Source organism: Palaemon carinicauda, chromosome 40 (genome assembly GCF_036898095.1).
Source record: "Palaemon carinicauda isolate YSFRI2023 chromosome 40, ASM3689809v2, whole genome shotgun sequence".
In the NCBI taxonomy this organism is placed as follows: Eukaryota; Metazoa; Arthropoda; class Malacostraca; order Decapoda; family Palaemonidae; genus Palaemon; species Palaemon carinicauda.
In genome coordinates, this window is record NC_090764.1 from 20,722,394 (window position 1) to 20,745,858 (window position 23,465).

Consider the following 23,465-nt stretch of genomic DNA (forward strand, 5'->3'; position numbering starts at 1 on the left):
TAAATAAAATAGTAATAATAATAATAATAATATTAATAATAATAATAATAATATTAATACTAATAATAATAATAAACTAATAAAAGTAACATATAATCATCATTTCGGTACTAGTAAAGAAATAGAATCTTTAACGTACTTCATGCTTAACTTTGTTTTGTGTTTTTCTCAGATAAACTCTTTCTATAATCCTCTCACTAAAGAAGAGTTAAAAGTATCGTTCCAATCAGAGGCCAAATAACAGACGCTCCTTAGCAAAAGTTCCCTTAGATGTCATTTCAAGTGGCGGTAATCTCTCATTAGCCTTTAAGAAGTTCTTTGTATTTTGTTACGTCAGTCAGACCAGAAAATAGGAGCGTATCACCTCGGGAAAAGAATTAAGCATTATCTGTATGATCTTCTTCTTTAATATGTTTTTTCCCGTTACAGGCAGCTTTAAAAGCTGAAGTTTAATATGAAATTTTTTTTTTTTTTTCAATTACTGGAAGCTTGAAAAAACTGAAGTTTATTATTTATATCATTTTATTTTTCCCTGGTTTTTTATGATAAGCATAATAATGTGCTTTGGGTACACAATGGTGTATTCTATTCTAAGTTCAAAACTTTTTTTTTCATAAATTCATGTGTTTAGGTTCAGGAGCACACCCTATTATCCTTAACCGTATGTGGTTCAAGAGCAAACCCTATTATCCTTAACTGTATGTGGTTCAAGAGCACACCCTATTATCCTTAACCGTATGTGGTTCAAGAGCAAACCCTATTATCCTTAACCGTATGTGGTTCAAGAGCAAACCCTATTATCCTTAACCGTATGTGGTTCAGGAGCACACCCTATTATCCTTAACCGTATGTGGTTCAAGAGCAAACCCTATTATCCTTAACCGTATGTGGTTCAAGAGCAAACCCTATTAACCTTAACCGTATGTGGTTCAAGATCAAACCCTATTATCCTTAACCGTATGTGGTTCAAGAGCAAACCCTATTATCCTTAACCGTATGTGGTTCAAGAGCAAACCCTATTAACCTTAACCGTATGTGGTTCAAGATCAAACCCTATTATCCTTAACCGTATTTGGTTCAAGAGCAAACCCTATTATCCTTAACCGTATGTGGTTCAGGAGCAAACCCTATTATCCTTAACCGTATGTGGTTCAAGAGCAAACCCTATTAACCTTAACTGTATGTGGTTCAAGATCAAACCCTATTATCCTTAACCGTATGTGGTTCAAGAGCAAACCCTATTATCCTTAACCGTATGTGGTTCAAGAGCAAACCCTATTATCCTTAACCGTATGTGGTTCAAGAGCAAACCCTATTATCCTTAACCGTATGTGGTTCAAGAGCAAACCCTATTATCCTTAACCGTATGTGGTTCAGGAGCAAACCCTATTATCCTTAACCGTATGTGGTTCAAGAGCAAACCCTATTAACCTTAACCGTATGTGGTTCAAGATCAAACCCTATTATCCTTAACCGTATGTGGTTCAGGAGCAAACCCTATTATCCTTAACCGTATGTGGTTCCAGAGCAAACCCTATTAACCTTAACCGTATGTGGTTCAAGATCAAACCCTATTATCCTTAACCGTATGTGGTTCAGGAGCAAACCCTATTATCCTTAACCGTATGTGGTTCAAGAGCAAACCCTATTAACCTTAACCGTATGTGGTTCAAGATCAAACCCTATTATCCTTAACCGTATTTGGTTCAGGAGCAAACCCTATTATCCTTAACCGTATGTGGTTCAGGAGCAAACCCTATTAACCTTAACAGTATTTGGTTCAGGACCCTATTATCCTTAACCGTATGTGGTTCAGGAGCAAACCCTATTATCCTTAACCATATGTGGTTCAAGACCAAACCCTATCATCCTTAACCATATGTGGTTCAAGAACAAGCCCTATTATCCTTAACCATAAATAGCTCGACAAGAGTCGGAAAATATTTCACAAAATATATTTCATGTACTAACCTGGTATTGTCACATGAAACAGTTTTTCAGAGGAAAAGCAAAAAATTTTTGGAATAAGAAGTAATAGAAATTAAGCCCTATTGAGCTAAAATCACTTTATTCGGAGACAAAACCCTTAATATATGGCCGTTACGAGAACGTAATTTTGGAAAAGTAAGAGAAAGAGAAATTGGTGTGATAATGAATTGGAGAGACTGCATTTGGGAAATTACTTTGAAGTAACTTATCAATATAAGGGACACATAAATAAATAAATATGTTATATATAGTATAGCTACAGCATATATGAGCATATATGATACGGGGTTTATGTATATATGTACTTATATATAAATACAAAGAAGTGTTGAGAAATTTCTATCAAAATCAAAGATACTTGGATATATAGAGACAACCTCAAGTTATAGCAATGCCTGTCGACTCGTATTTTGACGAGTTTTTTTAATATGGAGAGTCAAGAAAAGCAAGAAATTAGTTGATGCAAAAGTTGAGTGTATTAGAGGAAGTTTCAGAAGGCACATAGATAGAGATTGATGTGAAAATACGAAGTTCAACTAAATAGTCTGAAAAAATAAGTAGCAGGAACAGATGACTTGGCAAATAAAGTGCTACGGATAGATAATAAAACTCGTTAAGTCACTGACAAGGATGTGTAAGGTATATGTAGATGAGGAAAAGTTCCAGAGAGAGGCGAGGGTGATAATCGTTTCTTTACATAGTTGAATGAGGTGGCTGTTTGGAATATAGAGTTGAAGAATTATTTGATGCACCAGGTAAGCTGTATATTGGTATTCTGATGGACAACGATAGACATCAGAAGTATTATTTGGAGAAAATCAGTGCTGGTTTTGACATGAGAGAGAGAGAGAGAGAGAGAGAGAGAGAGAGAGAGAGAGAGAGAGAGAGAGAGAGAGAGAGAGAGACCTTCTCATTGATCATGAATAAATGTTAGATTTTCCTTTTGATATATATATATATATATATATATATATAGAGAGAGAGAGAGAGAGAGAGAGAGAGAGAGAGAGAGAGAGAGAGAGAGAGAGAGAGAGAGAGATAAATCCCGGATCCCAAGCTAAAATTAATATGAAATATAAGAGTCGGAGGCTGACACGGATAATTAAAAACATTATCAACATACTATATGAAAGGAGAGAAAAACATAAACTTGAAAAAACTAAACTAAAACGTAATATAATCATCATGTGAATCGTAATATCCAAAGAAAAATTCATGCAGAACATTCCTTCCAAAAAAATAAAAAATAAAACCCAACTGCGAATAAGCAGGAACCTAGAAGCCTTATTACCAAAAAATGCTATGCATTCAGGACAATCTGTTTATCCGATGTCTCTTCCCCTGAAGTCCTTCCTGGGCCAAGAGCCTTATGCCCTCCCACGAAATTATGGCGACTGGCCCAGGACTCACTGAGACTAGCCATGGGACTTCTTCCTCTTCCGTAAACAGCCATTTTTTCACTTGTCGTATTTCGGCATTCATGGCCCAGACCGACGGCGCTGAAAACTCCCCCCCCCCCCCCACCCGGATATAAGAGGGGGGAGGGGTTTAGCTAATGGGGGAAAGGGGAGGGGGAGTTCTGGGAGTTGCTGCTTCCCCAATTCTCTATTTTCCAGAAAAGGAAAGGAAAGCGAGTGACAGGATGCAGAAAAAAATTCTAAATTTTCAGGAGAAATTCTGTAACAGAATGTTGGAATAAACGCACAGACAGATAAAAGGGAGAATAGTGTGAGAAAGGCACGGAATCTGGACGGATATCTATCTATCTATCTGTATATCTACACATATATCCCCACAATATAATAGAGAACAATTATGTAACAATATATAAATATGTTTTTTTTCCGGTCAAGATGAGCTCTCCACGTCCATCGGGTAAGGGGGAGCGGGATTAGTCATACCCTGGTGAAAGAGGGGGTGAGTGCGCGTGGGTGTGCATATTTATCTAAATATTTACCTGTCATTATTGACGGGTAGCGTACACTAGTAGGCCTATACATATACATATATATATATATATATATATATATATATATATATATATATGTGTGTGTGTGTGTGTGTGTGTGTGTGTGTGTATGTATATACAGTATAATGTACTGTACGAGAGGTTACTGATGAGGTTACTACCTCGACTCCCTGACCAAATCCGATATTGCTGGCTGTCAATTATTAAACGACCAGAGAGAGAGAGAGAGAGAGAGAGAGAAGCTAGTAGTCTTCACTATGAGAACCTAGCAGTTTTTACGCTAGGAGTACAGCAATTTTCACTTTAAGAATCCGCTAGCTTTCACCAAAAGAGCCAGGCAGTGATCATCAAAAACAGTTCAAAAGTCTTCACCAAAGGAATTTTGTAACCTTTACGACATGAGCCCAGTAATCTTCAAACAAACTCTTTATTGGTCTTTGCCAAAACACTGGATTAAACTCATAAAAAAAAGTTTATGTTTTCAACAAAAGTTCAGTGGTCTACACCAAAGGAGTTCAGCAGTTCTCACCAAAAGAAGGTAGTACTCTTTATTAAAAAAAATCTCGTAGTATATAGCAGTTATTATTATTATTATTACTTGCTAAGCTACAATCCTAGTTGGAAAAGCAGGATGCTATTAGCCCAGGGGCTCCAACAGGGAAAATAGCCCAGTGAGGATACGGGACAAGGAAAAATGAAATATCTTAAGAACAGTAACAACATTAAGACAATTATTCCCTAAATAAGCTATAAAAACTTCAACAAATCAAGGAGAAGAGAAATAAAATAGAATAGTGTGCTCGAGTGTACCCTCAAGCAAGAGAACTCTAACCCAAGACAGTGGAACCATGGTACAGAGGCTATGGCACTACCTAAGACTAGAGAACAATGGTTTGATTTTGGAGTGTCCTTCTCCTAGAAGATCTGCTTACCATAACTAAACAGTCTTTTCTACCCTTACCAAGAGGAAAGTGGCCACTGATCAATTACAGTGCAGTAGTTAACCCCTTGGATAAAGAAGATTTGTTTGATAATCACAGTGTTGTCAGCTGTATGAGGACAGAGGAGAATCTGTAAAGAATAGGCCAGACTATTCAGTGTATGTGTAGGTAAAGGGAGAATAAACCGTAACCTGAAAGAAGGATCCAATCTAGTACTATCTGGCCAGTCAAAGGACCCCATAACTCTCTAGCGGTTTTTCAGTAGTAATCTTTACCAGATACCTTCTCATTAAAACCACCGACGAAACTTGAAGTTTCTCTTTACATTCTAGTTTGTTATGGAGTTGGCTGATTATTTTCAAAATTCTCGGGAGAACTTTAATTAGATTTTCGAAGGAAGTCATGAAAACTTATTTCATGAGACTCCTTACTCGTAAAGGAATGAAACAGGAAGCTTTGATGATATGAGAAACAGTAAGATTAAGAAATTAATCCCGACACTTTTCAGGGGTTATTGTCATAACTGAATAATATCTATGTTTATGAATTGGAATTCATTGTTATCTGTCGTGATGTCATGTTGGGTTCCAGAAGGATTGTTGACCATCCTGTTCCATTTTACAAAATGGTTTTAGACTGTTTCTTCAATTCACTCCAAAAATTTGGATTCAAATGCTTTCGTTGATAAATGTCAACAAATCGAAGAAAAAAAATAACTGTACTAAAACTTAATAATAAATAGAAAAGTTAATCTTTTTGAATAGACACTATATTTAACTAAGCTGGAAAATGTAATCACAGTATTTCTAAAACTAATCATGTCTGGTTTCAGTTCCAGTTTCATCAAAATAGATGCTCACCAAAACGTCAGCCAGGCAAGCCCAACCCCCACTGTGGTGGCCAACCACAGCAGTGACCTCCACAGTAAGCAATGTGAATGCTAGGCGAACACGTTACCACTGTACTAGCCAAGGCTAGTGTGCATGATACACAAATGAATAAACAAAGGCATAATGAGTTTTGATGAAATGTGTCCATAATGCTCTGGACTTGCAGATGATTCAAATCCTGACCCACCTGGATGCGAACTGGCAAAATTATCAACAGAAAGGTTATTTCGTAATATATGACATATATGACATATCTGTTTTGACGTTGTTAATAGTTAATATATAACATATCTGTTTAGACGTTGTTACTGTTTTTAGAATGATTTATTGTTAATTTGTTCTCATCATTTATTTATTTCCTTATTTCCTTTCCTCATTGGGCTATTTTTCCCTTTTGGAGCCCTTGAGCCTAGAACATCTTGCTTTTCCAACTAGGGTTGTAGTTTGGCTAATAATAATAATAATAATAATAATAATAATAATAATCAATATATTGCAATCTGCCAAGGAGAGGGTCTGAACAAACTTCTGAAATTTCATAATTTACAAAAGAGAAAAGCAACATTCACATTCAAAACCAAGTTCTGTAACAAGGCGGTGAACTGTAGGCATTACTAAAATGAACTTAACAACTTAACAGCCTTCTGCTTTACATCAATTTCTTCTTCCTCTCTTTCATACTGCTTTGGTTGTTAGTTAAAAACAGAAGTTTTCCTCAGTTGTACCTCGGCACTATATGACCCCCAATGCCCCCACAATAAAACAGTTTATAAAAGACAAATAATTTCCTCAATTAAATCCAGGTATTTTCGAAATCGAAAAACCAAGAACTTCACTTGCAATGGAACTTGAAGGAAGTGTCCTAAACGTTCCAACTCACTAGCAAATTGAACGTATGACTTCTGCTAGAAAAACAGACGCATAATGGGCCTTAGAGGAAATTGTTCTAAGCATTCCAGCTCGCTATGGAATTGAACCATTAAGAGCCAAAGCAGAAAGAATGAAGAAATTGCTTAAAATTACGTGACCTGGGAAGGCAAAAACCCTCAATCTCGCTTGAACAAATCATATTCAAGAAGTAGGATTTAGAGGTTATGGCAGTGCAGCGATTAAAGTATTTGACTCAAATTTCGTAGGTCGGGAGTTCAAGCCATGCTCTAAGCTAGGTAAAGTTTTCACTAGTGTTCACACCTCATTATCCGTGTAACCTCGAGATAGGGGATTTGGGGGAGCCTATAGGGCTATCTGCTGAACAACCAGCAGCCATTGACTGGCCTTCCCTAATCCTAGCTTGGGTGGGGAGGAGGCTTGGGCGCAAAAGCAGTAAAAATTGATTCATTTTTGTAGCAAATTGTACCAACCGTGTGTCACATGATCGTACATAGTAACGACATTTCATTTTGTGTATATACTATGCTTGTATCTTCGCTCTCCCCTCGCACTGATAAGAACCTGAAATAATATGTCTGTTTTTTCTCACCGTTAACTGTTAACCGATGCGGTGTCGGTTGAACATGAAATTGCCTGTTATGTTTTGTATGCCCTTTTTGCCTGGAGTCTTTGTATATAAAAATGGATATTATGTAATAAAGTTACTCAGTTGCTTTCATCCTGCCTTTGAGTCACAACCTTCTCTCGGCTCCTTACAAAATGTTTAGATTCAGGAATACTCACATCAAGCCCTAAAGCTGATATTTCAACCATAAATTTTATAATCCTTTATATTGACGTTTTTTCATTTAAGCAAAGCAAAAGCTTTCATAATTTGTAATGAGGATATAAAATAAATTTATAAAGGGCGTCTAGAAAACTAAAAATATAACAATGCGGACTATGCCAAAGCTGTAAGAACCTAATATATTAAAAATACTAATGTAGTTGTACAAATACATAAATAATATTAATTTCTGTAACCTTTTAGTGCACATGTAAGCCTTTTTTCTAACGAAATATCAAATGGAAGTCTTTAGAAATACGTGGAACACAACAGAAAACATGACCTAGAGTATTATTATATTTTCATTTTCATTTCATGATACCTTTTGTCACGGTTGACAAAAAGGAATAATTTCAAAATTAAAAATACATAATGGTTTCATCGTTAATTTATATTTATGAATGTTTTCATTGCCCAAGAAATTTCTTTAATGGGAACATTTTCCAAAATTTCTATAAAACTACATAATTGAGTCTGTTTGACCTACTCTTTACGTTTGTCCAATCAATGCCAGAAACATCATAAATATATAAAAACTTCGTTTTATATTTTTGTTCAAACAGCAAAGTATTATGCTATGCTACTTAATATCTAAGAGAATTGCTACATATTGTGCAGCCAACAAATCGTGTTGGCACGAGAATAGTTACAGATGGTTTCAAACTATTGGAACCTAGATATATGTCTACTGTAGGCTCTAGAGTCTACAGCCTTTGGATATGAGGCCCCGAGACTATACAATAATCTCCCACGAGACATCCGAATGATTGACGATATTAAGGATTTTAAGGGGAAATTGAAGACTTTCTTATTCAGCAAGTGCTTTGATAGTGACGATTTAACAGTAAGCGAGCAATACGAGATGTGAAATGTTAAATGCTCAAGAATGAACATGATATAAAGACTGTGGAGGTCATGTAGCGAGTAGGGTTCCCCTGCTGTACAGGACCGGAAAAGCAGCCCTTAAAGTAAAGTAATTAAGTAAGTAATATGGATACGCATTTTCCTGTCCATATCAATAGCAAAACTGTATTATCTTTTAATTCTATCTAACAACAAGATGTTTCTCCTCTTCAACTTTATCTAGAAACCTCATTAGTTTCTCATTTTAAAGGTTTAAAGGCCACTGATGAATGGCAGAGGCAAGGGACAGTGACATTGCCCTATCAAGCAGGACAGTGCCCTAGAGACATCATATATACATACGATCAGCGCCCAAGCCCCTCTTCATCCAAGCTAGGACCAAGGAGGGCCACGCAATGGCTGCTGATGACTCAGTTGATAGGCATACAGGCTTCCCCAAACGCCCATCCTTACCTCACAAGGATGGTGAGGCTAAAGCGACCAAAGGAACTAACGAGTTTGAACGGAAATCGAACCCCAGTCTGGCGTTCTCCAGTCAGTGACGTTACCACATCGGCCACCACAAACCTAATTAAAAAAATATTAGTTTTCCCTTTCGACCTCCCAGCCTGACAAGGGATTCAGCCGAGTTTGGTTGGTACTGCTAGGGGGCCACAGTCGACCCTCCCCGTTATCCACCACAAATGTGGCTTCATATACTGAATCCCTTACTGCCGCTACCTCAGCGGTCACCAAGGCCGTTATTATCGGAATTAATTATCTTACTTTCGAAATTACTCCTTACTTACAGCTTTCCAAATCAATATGATATCCATTGAAATATTCATTTAATACACTGTTAGAGTACTAAATGGTATAATATATATATATATATATATATATATATATATATATATATATATATACATACATATATATATATATATATATATATATTTATATATATATATATATATATATATATATATATATATATACTTTTTGTATGCACTCTCTAGAGGTATGTTGAATCATGATTGGTAAATTTTGCAAAAATAACCTAATATATCAAACAATCGATTCCTCACAGAAAGGAAATTATAACCTCCAAAGGAATTTTACTCTGTAATTAGTAAACAAGATAAGAAAGACAAAATCCAAACAGAAAATATTTCCTCCTTACCTTACATATATTTTGTTCTGAATTTTTGGTTTCTCGTTTCATCCTTCCTGTAGGTGCCTCTTACATAAATTGCGCAGCATTTCCTGTTGAAATGAGAAGGAAAGTATCTTTAAAATACTGAAAATTCGGCAAACCTCCCGTACCTTAATATTCTATTTGCTTGAAAATATTTTTCTCACTGCAGTAGTTCTCTCTCTCTCTCTCTCTCTCTCTCTCTCTCTCTCTCTCTCTCTCTCTCTCTCTCTCTCTCTCTCTCTCTCTCTCTTTATATATATATACATACATACATATACCAAAGGCACTTCCCCCAATTTTGGGGGGTAGCCGACAACAACAAGAAACAAAACAAAAAGGGGACCTCTACTCTCTACGTTCCTCCAGCCTAACCAGGGACTCAGCCGAGTTCAGCTGGTACTGCTAGGGTGCCACAGCCCAACCTCCCACATTTCCACCACAGATGAAGCTTCATACTGCTGAGTCCCCTACTGCTGCTACCTCCGCGGTCATCTAAGGCACCGGAGGAAGCAGCAGGGCCTACCGGAACTGCGTCACAATCGCTCGCCATTCATTCCTATTTCTAGCACGCTCTCTTGCCTCTCTCACATCTATCCTCCTATCACCCAGAGCTTTCTTCACACCATCCATCCACCCAAACCTTGGCCTTCCTCTTGTACTTCTCCCATCAACTCTTGCATTCATCACCTTCTTTAGCAGACAGCTATTTTCCATTCTCTCAACATGGCCAAACCACCTCAACACATTCATATCCACTCTAGCCGCTAACTCATTTCTTACACCCGTTCTCACCCTCACCACTTCGTTCCTAACCCTATCTACTCGAGATACACCAGCCATACTCCTCAGACACTTCATCTCAAACACATTCAATTTCTGTCTCTCCATCACTTTCATTCCCCACAACTCCGATCCATACATCACAGTTGGTACAATCACTTTCTCATATAGAACTCTCTTTACATTCATGCCCAATCCTCTATTTTTTACTACTCCCTTAACTGCCCCCAACACTTTGCAACCTTCATTCACTCTCTGACGTACATCTGCTTCCACTCCACCATTTGCTGCAACAACAGACCCCAAGTACTTAAACTGATCCACCTCCTCAAGTAACTCTCCATTCAACATGACATTCAACCTTGCACCACCTTCCCTTCTCGTACATCTCATAACCTTACTCTTACCCACATTAACTCTCAACTTCCTTCTCTCACACACCCTTCCAAATTCTGTCACTAGTCGGTCAAGCTTCTCTTCTGTGTCTGCTACCAGTACAGTATCATCCGCAAACAACAACTGATTTACCTCCCATTCATGATCATTCTCGCCTACAAGTTTTAATCCTCGTCCAAGCACTCTAGCATTCACCTCTCTCACCACTCCATCAACATACAAGTTAAACAACCACGGCGACATCACACATCCCTGTCTCAGCCCCACTCTCACCGGAAACCAATCGCTCACCTCATTTCCTATTCTAACACATGCTTTACTACCTGTGTAGAAACTTTTCACTGCTTGCAACAACCTTCCACCAACTCCATATAACCTCATCACATTCCACATTGCTTCCCTATCAACTCTATCATATGCTTTCTCCAGATCCATAAACGCAACATACACCTCCTTACCTTTTGCTAAATATTTCTCGCATATCTGCCTAACTGTAAAAATCTGATTCATACAACCCCTACCTCTTCTAAAACCACCCTGTACTTCCAAGATTGCATTCTCTGTTTTATCCTTAATCCTATTAATCAGTATTCTACCATACACTTTTCCAACTACACTCAACAAACTAATACCTCTTGAATTACAACACTCATGCACATCTCCCTTACCCTTATATAGTGGTACAATACATGCACAGACCCAATCTACTGGTACCATTGACAACACAAAACACACATTAAACAATCTCACCAACCATTCAAGTACAGTCACACCCCCTTCCTTCAACATCTCAGCTTTCACACCATCCATACCCGATGCTTTTCCTACTCTCGTTTCATCTAGTGCTCTCCTCACTTCCTCTATTGTAATCTCTCTCTCATTCTCATCTCCCATCACTGGCACCTCAACACCTGGAACCGCAATTATATCTGCCTCCCTATCATCCTCAACATTCAGCAAACTTTCAAAATATTCCGCCCACCTTTTCCTTACCTCCTCTCCTTTTAACAACCTTCCATTTCCATCTTTCACTGTCTCTTCAATTCTTCCGCCGGCCTTCCTTACTCTCTTCACTTCTTTCCAAAACTTCTTCTTATTCTCTTCATATGACTGACCCAGTCCCTGACCCCACCTCAGGTCAGCTGCCCTCTTTGCCTCACGTACCTTGCGCTTTATTTCCACCTTTTTCTCTCTATATTTTTCATACTTCTCTATACTATTACTCTGCAGCCATTCTTCAAAAGCCATCTTTTTCTCTTCCACTTTTACCTTCACTCCTTCATTCCACCATTCACTGCCCTTCCTCATGCTGCCTCCAACAACCTTCTTGCCACATACATCACTTGCAATCCCAACAAAATTTTCTTTTTTTATATATATATATATATATATATATATATATATATATATCAGTGACAGAAGATAGTTACATATAGAGAAACTTATAAAGTCAGTAAATGAAAAAAGCTGTTAACTCTCTTTCTCTCTCTCTCGCTCTCTCTCTCTCTCTCTCTCTCTCTCTCTCTCTCTCTCTCTCTACATCAGTGAGAAAGATGGTTACATATAAAGAAACTGAAAAATTCAATAAATGAAAAACGCAAACTCATAACTACATTTAATATTACCAAAAAAAAAAAAAAAATAATCACATTATGAAAATGATTCCATCTTATGAAACGTTCTTTAATCATTCAACTTTGCAGTGTGTAAAGATACTTCATGTGAAATCACATTAATTAGGACACGTAAATGCTCCTACACATTTTCAGATCAGTCATATAGTAAATAAGACTCAAGAAAATACTTCTAGGCTGAATTGACTATTTTTTGCATAAAATATATTAATTTGAACATATCTACATTGTAACGCTAGTTTGCATAAATTATGTAATCATTCAATCTCCCCAATTCTGTATCAGAATCAAGGCAAATATAACAGGCGTCAAACCACGATGCATAATTCTTAAATTCGTCCTGATTTCATTAGTTATTCAAAATGGTATTTAAAAATACCTTTAAAAAGATTCCTTCGTTTGAATATCCAATAATTAACATTATAATAGAACGTTCTATTATCAGATAAAAATGGTAAAATAGAAGTTCTTTTATCAGATAAAAATAATAAAATAGAACGTTCTTTTATTATAAAAAAATAAAATAGAATTTTCTTTTATCAGATAAAAATAAAAAATAGAAGTTCTTTTAACTGATAAAAATAATGAAACAGAAGTTCTTTTATCAAATAAAAATAATCAAATAGAAGTTATTTTATCAAATAAAAATTATAAAATAGAAGTTCTATTAACAGATAAAGATTGTAAAATAGAAGTTCTTTTATCAGATAAAAATAATAAAATAGAAGTTTTTTTATCAGATAAAAATTAAACAGAAGTTCTTTTATCTGATAAAAATAAAAAAAATACAATATTCTTTTGTCAGATAACAATAAAATAGAATGTTCTTTTATCAGATAAAAATGATAAAATAGAGGTTCGTTTATCAGATAGAAGTAATAAAATAGAAGGTCTTTTATCAGATAAAAAATAGAATGTTCTTTTATCCGATAAAAATTATAAAAAAGAAGTTTTTTATCAGATAAAAATTATAAAATAGAAGTTCTCTTATCAGATAAAAATAATCAAATAGAAGTTATTTTATCAGATAAAAATAAAATACAATGTTCTAATATTGGATAAGAATAATCAAATAGAAGTTCTTTTATCGGATGAAAATAATCAAATAGAAATTCTTTTAAAGCTGTAGTGGAAATAGATGTTTAAACGGTGGGTATTTTTCTGCTCTTTCCCTCAGTTGGTGAACTTCTAAGTTCGGAGAGTTGTCAAAAGGTATTTCAGTTTCAATTCTTGAACTAAAAATACAGAAAAAATGTACTTTAATCTAATTCCTTGAATTCAACTGTTCTTTCCAGTAAAAGTACAGAAAAATCAGCTCGGTTTCATACTTTTATTCTGAAATGGCACAGGTCAAAGGTAAGTATTAAGATAAAAAGGTTTAGCGGTATCGAAAACCTAAGCCCAACTTCAATCAAACTAATTATTATTATTATTATTATTATTATTATTATTATTATTATTATTATTTTCTAAAATGATAAGCGTTCGCTAAAATATTTAAGTAATTTCACTTCATTGTAATTTTATACAGAAAATTCCACTAAGCTTCCAATATTGCCTTTTCAACCTTGGCTATTACACTAAAATAAAGCAACTGTAGGTTTTAACTTTCACCCTGTGGCGTTCTTATGCAATAGCATTACAACCAGCAAAGATAACAATCACTTTAATAATTATAACATATGTGTTACTATCTTTTGTATTACATTCACCTTCCAGTATCCGGAAGAGACTAATTTCCCGAACAACATCGTATCGTTTGCTAAGGATAATAGGCTTAATAATAAATTACCTTGAACCTTTCTTATCTCCCTCTAAACGGGGCATGTAGGCTTCCATTACTAAATTTCTCTTCGGGAGGCCCTGAATCACCTTGCTTTAAAAAACAAGTGAAAAGCGACTCTATAGCCATTCACAGTAAGAGCTAAAATGCTATGCTTTTCGGGTATCGTGTTCCAGGAGCATTTTAGCCTTTAACATACAAGCCGATTTCAACCGCATTCTTCATTCTTCAGATGTGGACCAAGCTATTTTCGGCTTACGGATCCAAGTGCATAAGCTCTATAGTGTAATTCTATCAAGTGAACTGCCAAAGAGCGATTCAATATTCCTTGAAATCATGGATAGTCTATGGCTAGATTTCATAATGCAAAATCTGAACATAATTTCATACTTCATCTTTCATTAAGCATTTTAGAGAGGTATTATAAGGAGCTTAGGGAAGACCACAAGTTGATGAATTAACCTTCAGACATTTCAGGGAATAATTATTCTAATCTGGCCAGGAATGAATTATAATCATAATGACAGCATTTTATGTCTTATACAAACATACAGACATGGAAACTGCAGTGCAAGGAAAAGCGAGCAAAATAATAAAATATATACTGGAAAAAAATACTTGAGTAATATTATTTCTTAATCCCAAAAGGTTTTTTTACATTCACAGATCAAAATGTATGAGGACTACGGATCGGTGACAGGATGTCTCATCTGCAAGTATCATCACATGAATGTTTACCAACAGGAATTTCATCATCATCTCGAGGGTGTGAAACTTTGAAAATCTCTACTACAATAAAAGTTGAAGAATTATATTGTAAAATGATTTGGAGCATAAGGAAATCAGCCAAAAATGTTAGGATTTTTTAGTGTTCTTAAAATTATTTTCATTGTTTATTAATTCTCTCGTACTTTATTTCCTTGATTCCTTTCCTCACTGGGCTAGTTTTCCCTGTTGGAGCCCTCGTGCTTATAGCATCCCACTTTTCCAACTAGTTTTATAGCTTAGCTTTTGATAATAATAATAATAATAATAATAATAATAATAATAATAATAATAATAATGGTTTAAAATCATCCCTAAAGATTTCGCTAGCACAGCAAGTGACAGGACCTAAACGAGTGAATAAAATAAAACCTATATGAAAAGGGACCCCTCAGATAGCCCATACATTTTGCTGATAACGGCAAGAGGGGACAAATAACCCTGCTATTTGCCCGTGGTAAGTGTAGCAGTGAACTCGCCATCGGGACAAAAATGTTTATGGATGATACGGTAACATTATGTTGAATTCCAGGCGAACAGGACTGCTGAGATGCAAACATTTGAATTTCTAGTATTGCATAAATCTTCATCCTTATTTGCTCGGTCGGCAGGAAGGTGGGAAAAGAATAATACATATTATGTAGGGTAGGTGGGGTACGGGGAATAGGTAGAGTAGGTGGGAAGGAATAGATGCGTTTTAGGGGTGGGGGGGATGGGAGTATTTTGAGTACATGAATACTTGATTCTTTTCTTAGCGAATGTGATTGATTGAATTCTTTATTTAATAGGGGAGAGAGAGAGAGAGAGAGAGAGAGAGAGAGAGAGAGAGAGAGAGAGAGAGAGAGAGAGAGAAGAATTGTTCTACCATAACACCCCAAAACAAGAAATTGTTTAAGTGCTGACAAACTACACACTTTAATGGAGGAAAGGACGGACCGAGGGAGAGAGAGAGAGAGAGAGAGAGAGAGAGAGAGAGAGAGAGAGAGAGAGAGAGAGAGAGAGAGAGAGAGAAGAATTGTTCTACCATAACACCCCAAAACAAGAAATTGTTTAAGTGCTGACAAACTACACAGTTTAATGGAGGAAAGGACGGACCGAGAGAGAGAGAGAGAGAGAGAGAGAGAGAGAGAGAGAGAGAGAGAGAGAAAACTTGGTTGGAACAGCTGATCGTCCTGGTGATACAGAGCTCACAATTTCACAAAGCAGAACGTTTGTCCATTAAGATTTCATTCAACAAACACAAGAAGGTCAACCAACACGGCATAATCGTTTATTTGAAATAAATATGTATTTACAAACGTTTAGGTCTACACGACAGACCATAAGCAAATAAGGACCATCTGAAAGGCAATGGTTTCAATAGACTGCAGATCATAGGGTTTAAATGTTTTAAACGCCGCACATGAATTTCAGAGGCAAGGGACAGTGACATTGCCCTATCAAGCAGGACAATACTATAGAGACTGACCATATATATATATATATATATATATATATATATATATATATATATATATATATATATATATATATATATGATAAACGCCCAAGCCTTCTCTCCACCCAAGCTAGGACCAAGGAGGGCTAGGCTATTGCTGCTGATGACTCAGTTGATAGGCATAGAGGCTCCCAAAACATCCTATCCTTAGCTCACAAGGATTGTGAGTATGCAGCGACCAAAGGAACTAACGAGTTTGAACGGTACTCGAACATCGGTATGGCGTTCACCAGTCAGGGACATTGCCTCATCAGCCACCACATCTAAGAGGTTGAATAACCCATTTAACCTCCTTGGTTGAGATGAGGTAACGGCAACACTATTGCCATCTTAAGCTCCCTTAATAATAATTGTGTCTTCTATCGATGTGATATAAATTGCAAGACTCTTCAGATACGAGTTTATTCTTCTTTTTTTTTCCTGATTTTATCAACTGACCTATGACCAGACAACAACTTGTAAAAATTATGCGAGATAAATTTTGGTCGATCCGATTATATGAATTATCCATATGATTAATAACAACATTATTTTGTATCTCAACAAATGATTTTATCGCATATATATATATATATATATATATATATATATATATATATATATATATATATATATATATATTATATAGTAGATTCCAGCATTGTGGCGTTACCCCTCAAAGTGTTCTGTTTACTTTTTCATATCAGAGCGAGGTAAAACACAAGTCAAATTCTACTATGTAAAACAATTCGGTAGAGAACGATAACGTAACCTTTCGTGTATAAAAAGATTCAAATACCGCTCGTGTAAAAGCAATACGGACTGATATCCTCCGAAGGTATCCGTATATTATGATAAAACCCCCCCAAAACGCAAATAACCCACCCATTTGCTCCTGGATTTTGTTGACGCGAAACCTCTACCGAGAAAAATGTTTATGTATGACACCATAACATTATGTTGAATGCCAGGCGACCTTCCGGGAACTCTAAAGATAAGGGATAGGATTTTTAACACTGTATTCAGTTACACTTTCATATCCCTATCAGAAATGGCAATGGAAATTGATGCATGTTTCATTTCCATGGATTATTTTAGAATATTCTCACGGCAATTGCTCTGAAATCCAGAGTACATTGGTACATAGTAAAAATAACATCTTCCCTTGTCATAGTAAAAGTAACAGCTTCCCTTGTCATATCAAAGGTAGCAGCTTCACTTGTCAACGATAGTGAAGGTAACAACTTCCCTTGTCAACTACAGTGAAGGTAATAGCTTCCCTGGTCAACTATAGTGAAGGTACCTGCTTCCCTTCTCAACTATAGTGAAGGTAACAGCTTTCCTTGTCATTTACAACGAAGGTAATAGCATCCCTTGTCAACTACAGTGAAGGTAACAGCTTTCCCTGTCATTCACAGTGAAGGTAACGGCTTCCCTTGTCAACTATAGAGTAGGTAACAGCTTCTCTTGTCAACTACAGTGTAGGTAACAGCTTCCCTTGTCAACTATCCTCTATCTGGAATCTTTGAAATCATGTCACCCACACTTAGAGCTATTTTGAATTGATTATTTCAGTATACACCACATTCCTACTCCTGCGATTGGACAAGACAAGTTTCTCAATAGAAGAAATAGAATCTTATCTACCACAACCATGCAACTTATGTTTGAATCATGTAGTTTTGTGTTCATCTCTTCAGTTCATTACCACCAACCAGATGTCTAAATGCCACTCGAACATTTACTAGCATAATAATACCTTAGCCTATATACCTATATCTCTTAGTACATGGTTAATGCTCCATTACCCAACACAGTGAAGCAGCAAGAAATCATGTTTTGAAAATAAAGTGTTTGAAGCATTCATTTACTTTTCTCTTGGGACATTCTAGTCCAGGATTAACTTAAAGACCAGACCTATCTTCATTAATGTGTTGACTTCATGAATTTGATACAATTCAAAGAAAACTTAGATGTGTGATATCTTCATTATTCAACGATGGCATGATACAAGGGTTTCTTTGTCCCTGACTTTAGGACAACGATCTACTAAATAATATTCCTAACTATATTACTATTCCATTTTATTAATGTTATTTCTGTCATGGAGGAATACTATCTGTAACATTGTGGAACTCCCATACATCTCCTTATCTATCGGTTTAATGCATTAAATTAAAAGATAATTGCCAGAGAGAGAGAGAGAGAGAGAGAGAGAGAGAAGAGAGAGAGAGAGAGAGAGAGAGAGAGAGAGAGAGAGAGAGAGAGAGAGAGAGAGAGAGTTAATCTATAAGTATTTCTTTGAAATTGATATTTGCATTTTTACTCAATGATATTCCTTTTTATATATCCATGTCAATAATATTTCCAAAGATATACACATTTTCTTATCCTCTATGGACCCAAACCTTTGGGTTTAGTTTCTCTGGAATGAACCATAATATGTGTGTGTGTATATATATATATATATATATATATATATATATATATATATATATATGTGTGTGTGTGTGTGTGTGTGTATGTGTGTGTATACAGTATATATACATGTATATATATATATATATATATATATATATATATATATATATATATATAAATGTGTGTTACATACACTCATATATACATATATATATACTGTATATATAAATATAAATATATAGATATATATATATATAAATATATATATATACATATATATATATATATAAACAAACACATTACACACATATATATGTATATATGTGAGTGTTGTGTGTGTGTTAGCACGCGTGTGTGTGTTGTACTTAAGTCCATCCATCGTGTGTACTGTGTGGAGAAGTGTGTTTTTGCATTAAATAGAGGTTAGTTTTCTTTTTTTATACGGATGAATACGTCATATGCTCTATTTATTTCTTTCTTTAAAAAAAAATCTTGAAATAACAGGAAAAAAATGACAAAAAAAAAAAAAGAAAAAAAAAATCTTTCCATAGGGAGGTTTTTATGGTAAGTGTCAGATACAGACTGATAGGTTACAATGACACTTCCCAAATAAGTTAAATAAGTTGGAGTGAATATAACTTTATACGTCGATTCAAGTTTATCCCTCGAAAACTGACTATCCGGAAGATTTTTGGAGAAGAATAAAACATACACTTTACAGGGATCTTTTTCCAAAACCATTCAAACCCTTCGTGCAATACTTGGAAAACATGAACGAAATCTTCATTCTTAACATGATGATGATGATGATGATAATCATTATTATTATTATTATTATTATTATTATTATTATTAACTAAGCTACAACCTTAGTTGATATAATCCCAAGGGCTCCAACAGAGACAAATAGCCCAGAGGAAAGGAAATAAGGAAATAAATAAACTACAAGAGAAATAATGAACAATTTAAAATGATACATTTCAGAACAGTAACATTAAAATAGATATTTAAAATATTAACAATATAAAGGGACTTACTTCAGCCAGTTCAACATAAAAACATTTGGAGCAAGTTTAAATTTTTGAGATGTCATCAATATAATTTAACAAATACTTTCTAAGTGCATGTTACGTCTATAAAAGGCATATTAATTTCTTATATGTTTTCTACCATAGCTAAAATTCACGAACTTCAAATAAAAGAGTAAATATTGTCAATGCCTATATTTTATTCTTTGGCTCCACTAGGCACTAGAAGAGTTGGAAGACCCAGGCCTACATGGCTCAGAACTATGAAAAGTGAAGTAGGAGATGATGAGTGGAGAAGCACTGAATTAAAAGCTCAAGATAGAGAAGACTGGCGAAATCTAACAGAGGCCCTTTGCGTCAATATGCCCAATAGTAGCAAGGGATGCTGTACAAGGGGTCACACCAGGCCCCTAGAAATCCATTCACAAAGTTCCATAGAGACCATTTCTAGAGTAAAGGTTTAAAGGTCGCTCATGAATTTTAGAGGCAAGGGGCAGAACAATGCCCTAGAGATTGACCATATATACATATGACCAGCGCCCTATCTCCCTCTCCATCAGGCTATGACCAGGCCGGGAAAGGCAATGGTTGCTGAAGACTCAGCAGGTAGGCCTATAGGATCACCCAAACCCCATATTCATAGCTTACAAGGATGATGTGGTTGCAGAAACTACTAGAAACCAAGAAAAATTTGTGACCCTACTACGTATTTTTTTTCATTATTAATATCGGGATTCTTTTCATACCAAGGAAAAGTATAACAATTTTTCATCTCTTTAAATTGGTCGTTATGAATCGAGCGTTTTCCTTTCGTAAAAAAACAATTAGACTTTTTTGGAATAATCGTAATTTAGAGAAGTATTAATTACTGGACATAAATCAGCTTTATGGTCCCATAGGGGAATTATTGCCAAAATTCAATAGTTGCTCTAACTTTTAATGCCTTTTTGGGTACAAAGCAAATCAACTTACAAATTTTCTCTTTCATTTTTAATATTTTTTACCTCTAGATCATTGTATGGTGAAAATCTGTATATAAAAAAAAAACAGTATAATAGTATATACAACTTGCTAAATAATCAGAATTACCATTACTTCAAAATTATTAAAGGCACCTTTGATCAATACTACTTATCAAGAAAGCTTTTATTGGATTATAATTTAACCAATATACAAATTTGCATAAACCCACGTTAAAACAAAAAGACAAAAAACAATCCAATGTTGCTACTATTTACCAAATCCTCACGTTAAAAGTGAATCTGGCAACAGTAGTACATCGTAGTACATCCCTGCATGACACTTTTTTTTTTTTTATCCTGCAATGTTTGGCTTGACTTCCGGCCAAAAGCAATCAAGGTTGATTTCTCTATTCACTATAAAACAGACAACTTTTGATTCTGGGTAGATTGTTGGATTTTGGTTATCCTGGGTCTCACAATGTCAAAGTTCCTTGCACCAAAGGACTCTTATTACCTAAGTCTTTTTTTATAGTTTAATTATGGAAGATCTATTTCAATATTGTTATTGTTCATAAAATATGTTATTTCAATTGTTTATTACTTCTCTTGTAGTTTATTGATTTCTTATTTCCTTTCCTTACTGAGCTATTTTTCACTTTTGGATCCCTTGGGTTTATAACATCCTGCTTTTCCAACTAGGGTTGTAGCTTAGCTAATAATAATAATAATAATAATAATAATAATAATAATAATAAAAATAACAATAATAATAATAATAATAATAATAATAATAATAATAATAATAATAATAATAATAATAATAATAATATATTAGCTCCAGAGAGCATCAAAATATTTCCATGACCATGCCTATACTGTAGCTTCTGATTCATGGATAAATCCCAAATGCAATAAAACCTCTATAATGTCAGTCTTACCAATAAAGTTGTTCCTTGGGTGGTGTTCGATCAGAGTAGAGAAAAAGAGTGCAAAATCAGAAGTCTGGAAAAAAAGTGTATTACTTGTGATTAAGATTATTAGAGCTAGTTAGCTGAACATGTAAATCTCGTTAATAACAAAGTGCTCGTCGCTCTGTCACAATTAATGTCAAAGCTTGGCAAAACAAAGCTTACGCCACCAGCACTTCCTTCATTTCAAAGACTAGTAATTTTCGCACCACTGTCCCACATGAGGGGGAATTATAATCGACCCACTCTGATAGCTGTTGGTAATCACCAAGCATGAATAAACACAGAGCTTCCTGGCTAGTAAAGTGATAATGTGTTTGCTTAACATTCGCATGGCAGCAGATCGATCCCCACCCGGGACTGTACAGTGGTAACGCGTTTGCCTAGGATTCGTATGGCAGCAGATCAATCCACCCACTGGAGCGTGAGTTTATGCTGTTTACTGGGGCGGTCATTGCTGTGGTAAGGCACCACATTGGTGGATTGGGCTTGACCGGATGACGTTCTGGTGAGCATCTATTCCGATGAAACTGGAACTGAAACCAGACACCTTTAACCTTAACGTTTATAGAAATAAGCATACTTCTGTTCCAGCAGACTTATAATGCTTTAGTTTTTCTCAAACACTTCCAAGTTTTGCCGAAATTAGTTACTCGTACAAAACTAGTATATGGGAGTTCCACCGTAATGTACAATTTCTATATTGATATATGAATTACACGAATTAAGGGGCTGCCAAAGAAACTTTTTTTATTATATTCCTTATTTAAAAATTTCTGTTATTTAAAGGAAATAAACATAACAATTCTAATGAAGTTTTTCAAGGTTTAAAGGCTGCTCATGAATGGGAGAGGCAAGGGACAGTGACATTGCCCTATCAAGTAAAACAATGTCCTAGAGACTGACCATAGATGCATATGATCAGTGCCCAACCCCTCTCTCCACCCAAGGCTAGGACCAAGAAGGGACAGGACAATGGCTGCTGATGACTCAGCAGATAGACCTATAGGCTTCCCCAAACCCTCATCCTTAGCTCACAAGAAAGGTGAGGTTGCAGCGAACAAAGAAACACGAGTTTGAGTGGGACTCGAACCTCAGTTTGGCGTTCACTAGCCAGGGACGTTACCACATCGACCACCAAGTTATCTATTTAGGAATTAAATAAAAGACATTCATATTCATTATATCAAAGTAATAATGTTGAAATACGCGTATCCTCAAAACATGTTCTTTATAAATAAGCTTCATAAATATAAATGTAAATGTACACATAAAAAAATATAATTCCCAATTCTATATATAAAGTGCATTCAAACGAATAACTTTTATTCCGATTGCCAGTACAAAAAAAAAAAAGTGAAAGAATTAATCCCTCAAGGGAAATCTGGAGAGGGGCAACTTTATATTAGGTAACTGTGCATGGTAGAATTGAAAGAGATACCGATTGGTTTGCCAGTTGGAAAAGGAAAAAAATCATAAAAGACTGACTTCAGAAAAAGTTATTAAAATAATACAAGAAAGTATTGAACGATATATATATATATATATATATATATATATATATATATATATATATATATGTATATATACACACACACATATATATATATATATATATATATATATATATATGTATATATACACACACACATATATATATATATATATATATATATATATATATATATATATGTGTGTGTGTGT

General features: G+C 35.2%; 1 protein-coding gene across 1 annotated transcript in view; it reads right to left on the reverse strand.

The window, feature by feature from the left end:
* Window positions 1-9,549: 9,549 nt before the first annotated feature.
* LOC137631796 (uncharacterized) overlaps window positions 9,550-23,465 on the reverse strand; it is a 26,482-nt gene continuing 12,566 nt past the window's right edge. The window contains exon 4 of the mRNA XM_068363765.1: window positions 9,550-9,615. The gene's annotated coding sequence lies outside the window, so the exon portion shown is untranslated. The remainder of the gene's footprint in view (window positions 9,616-23,465) is intronic.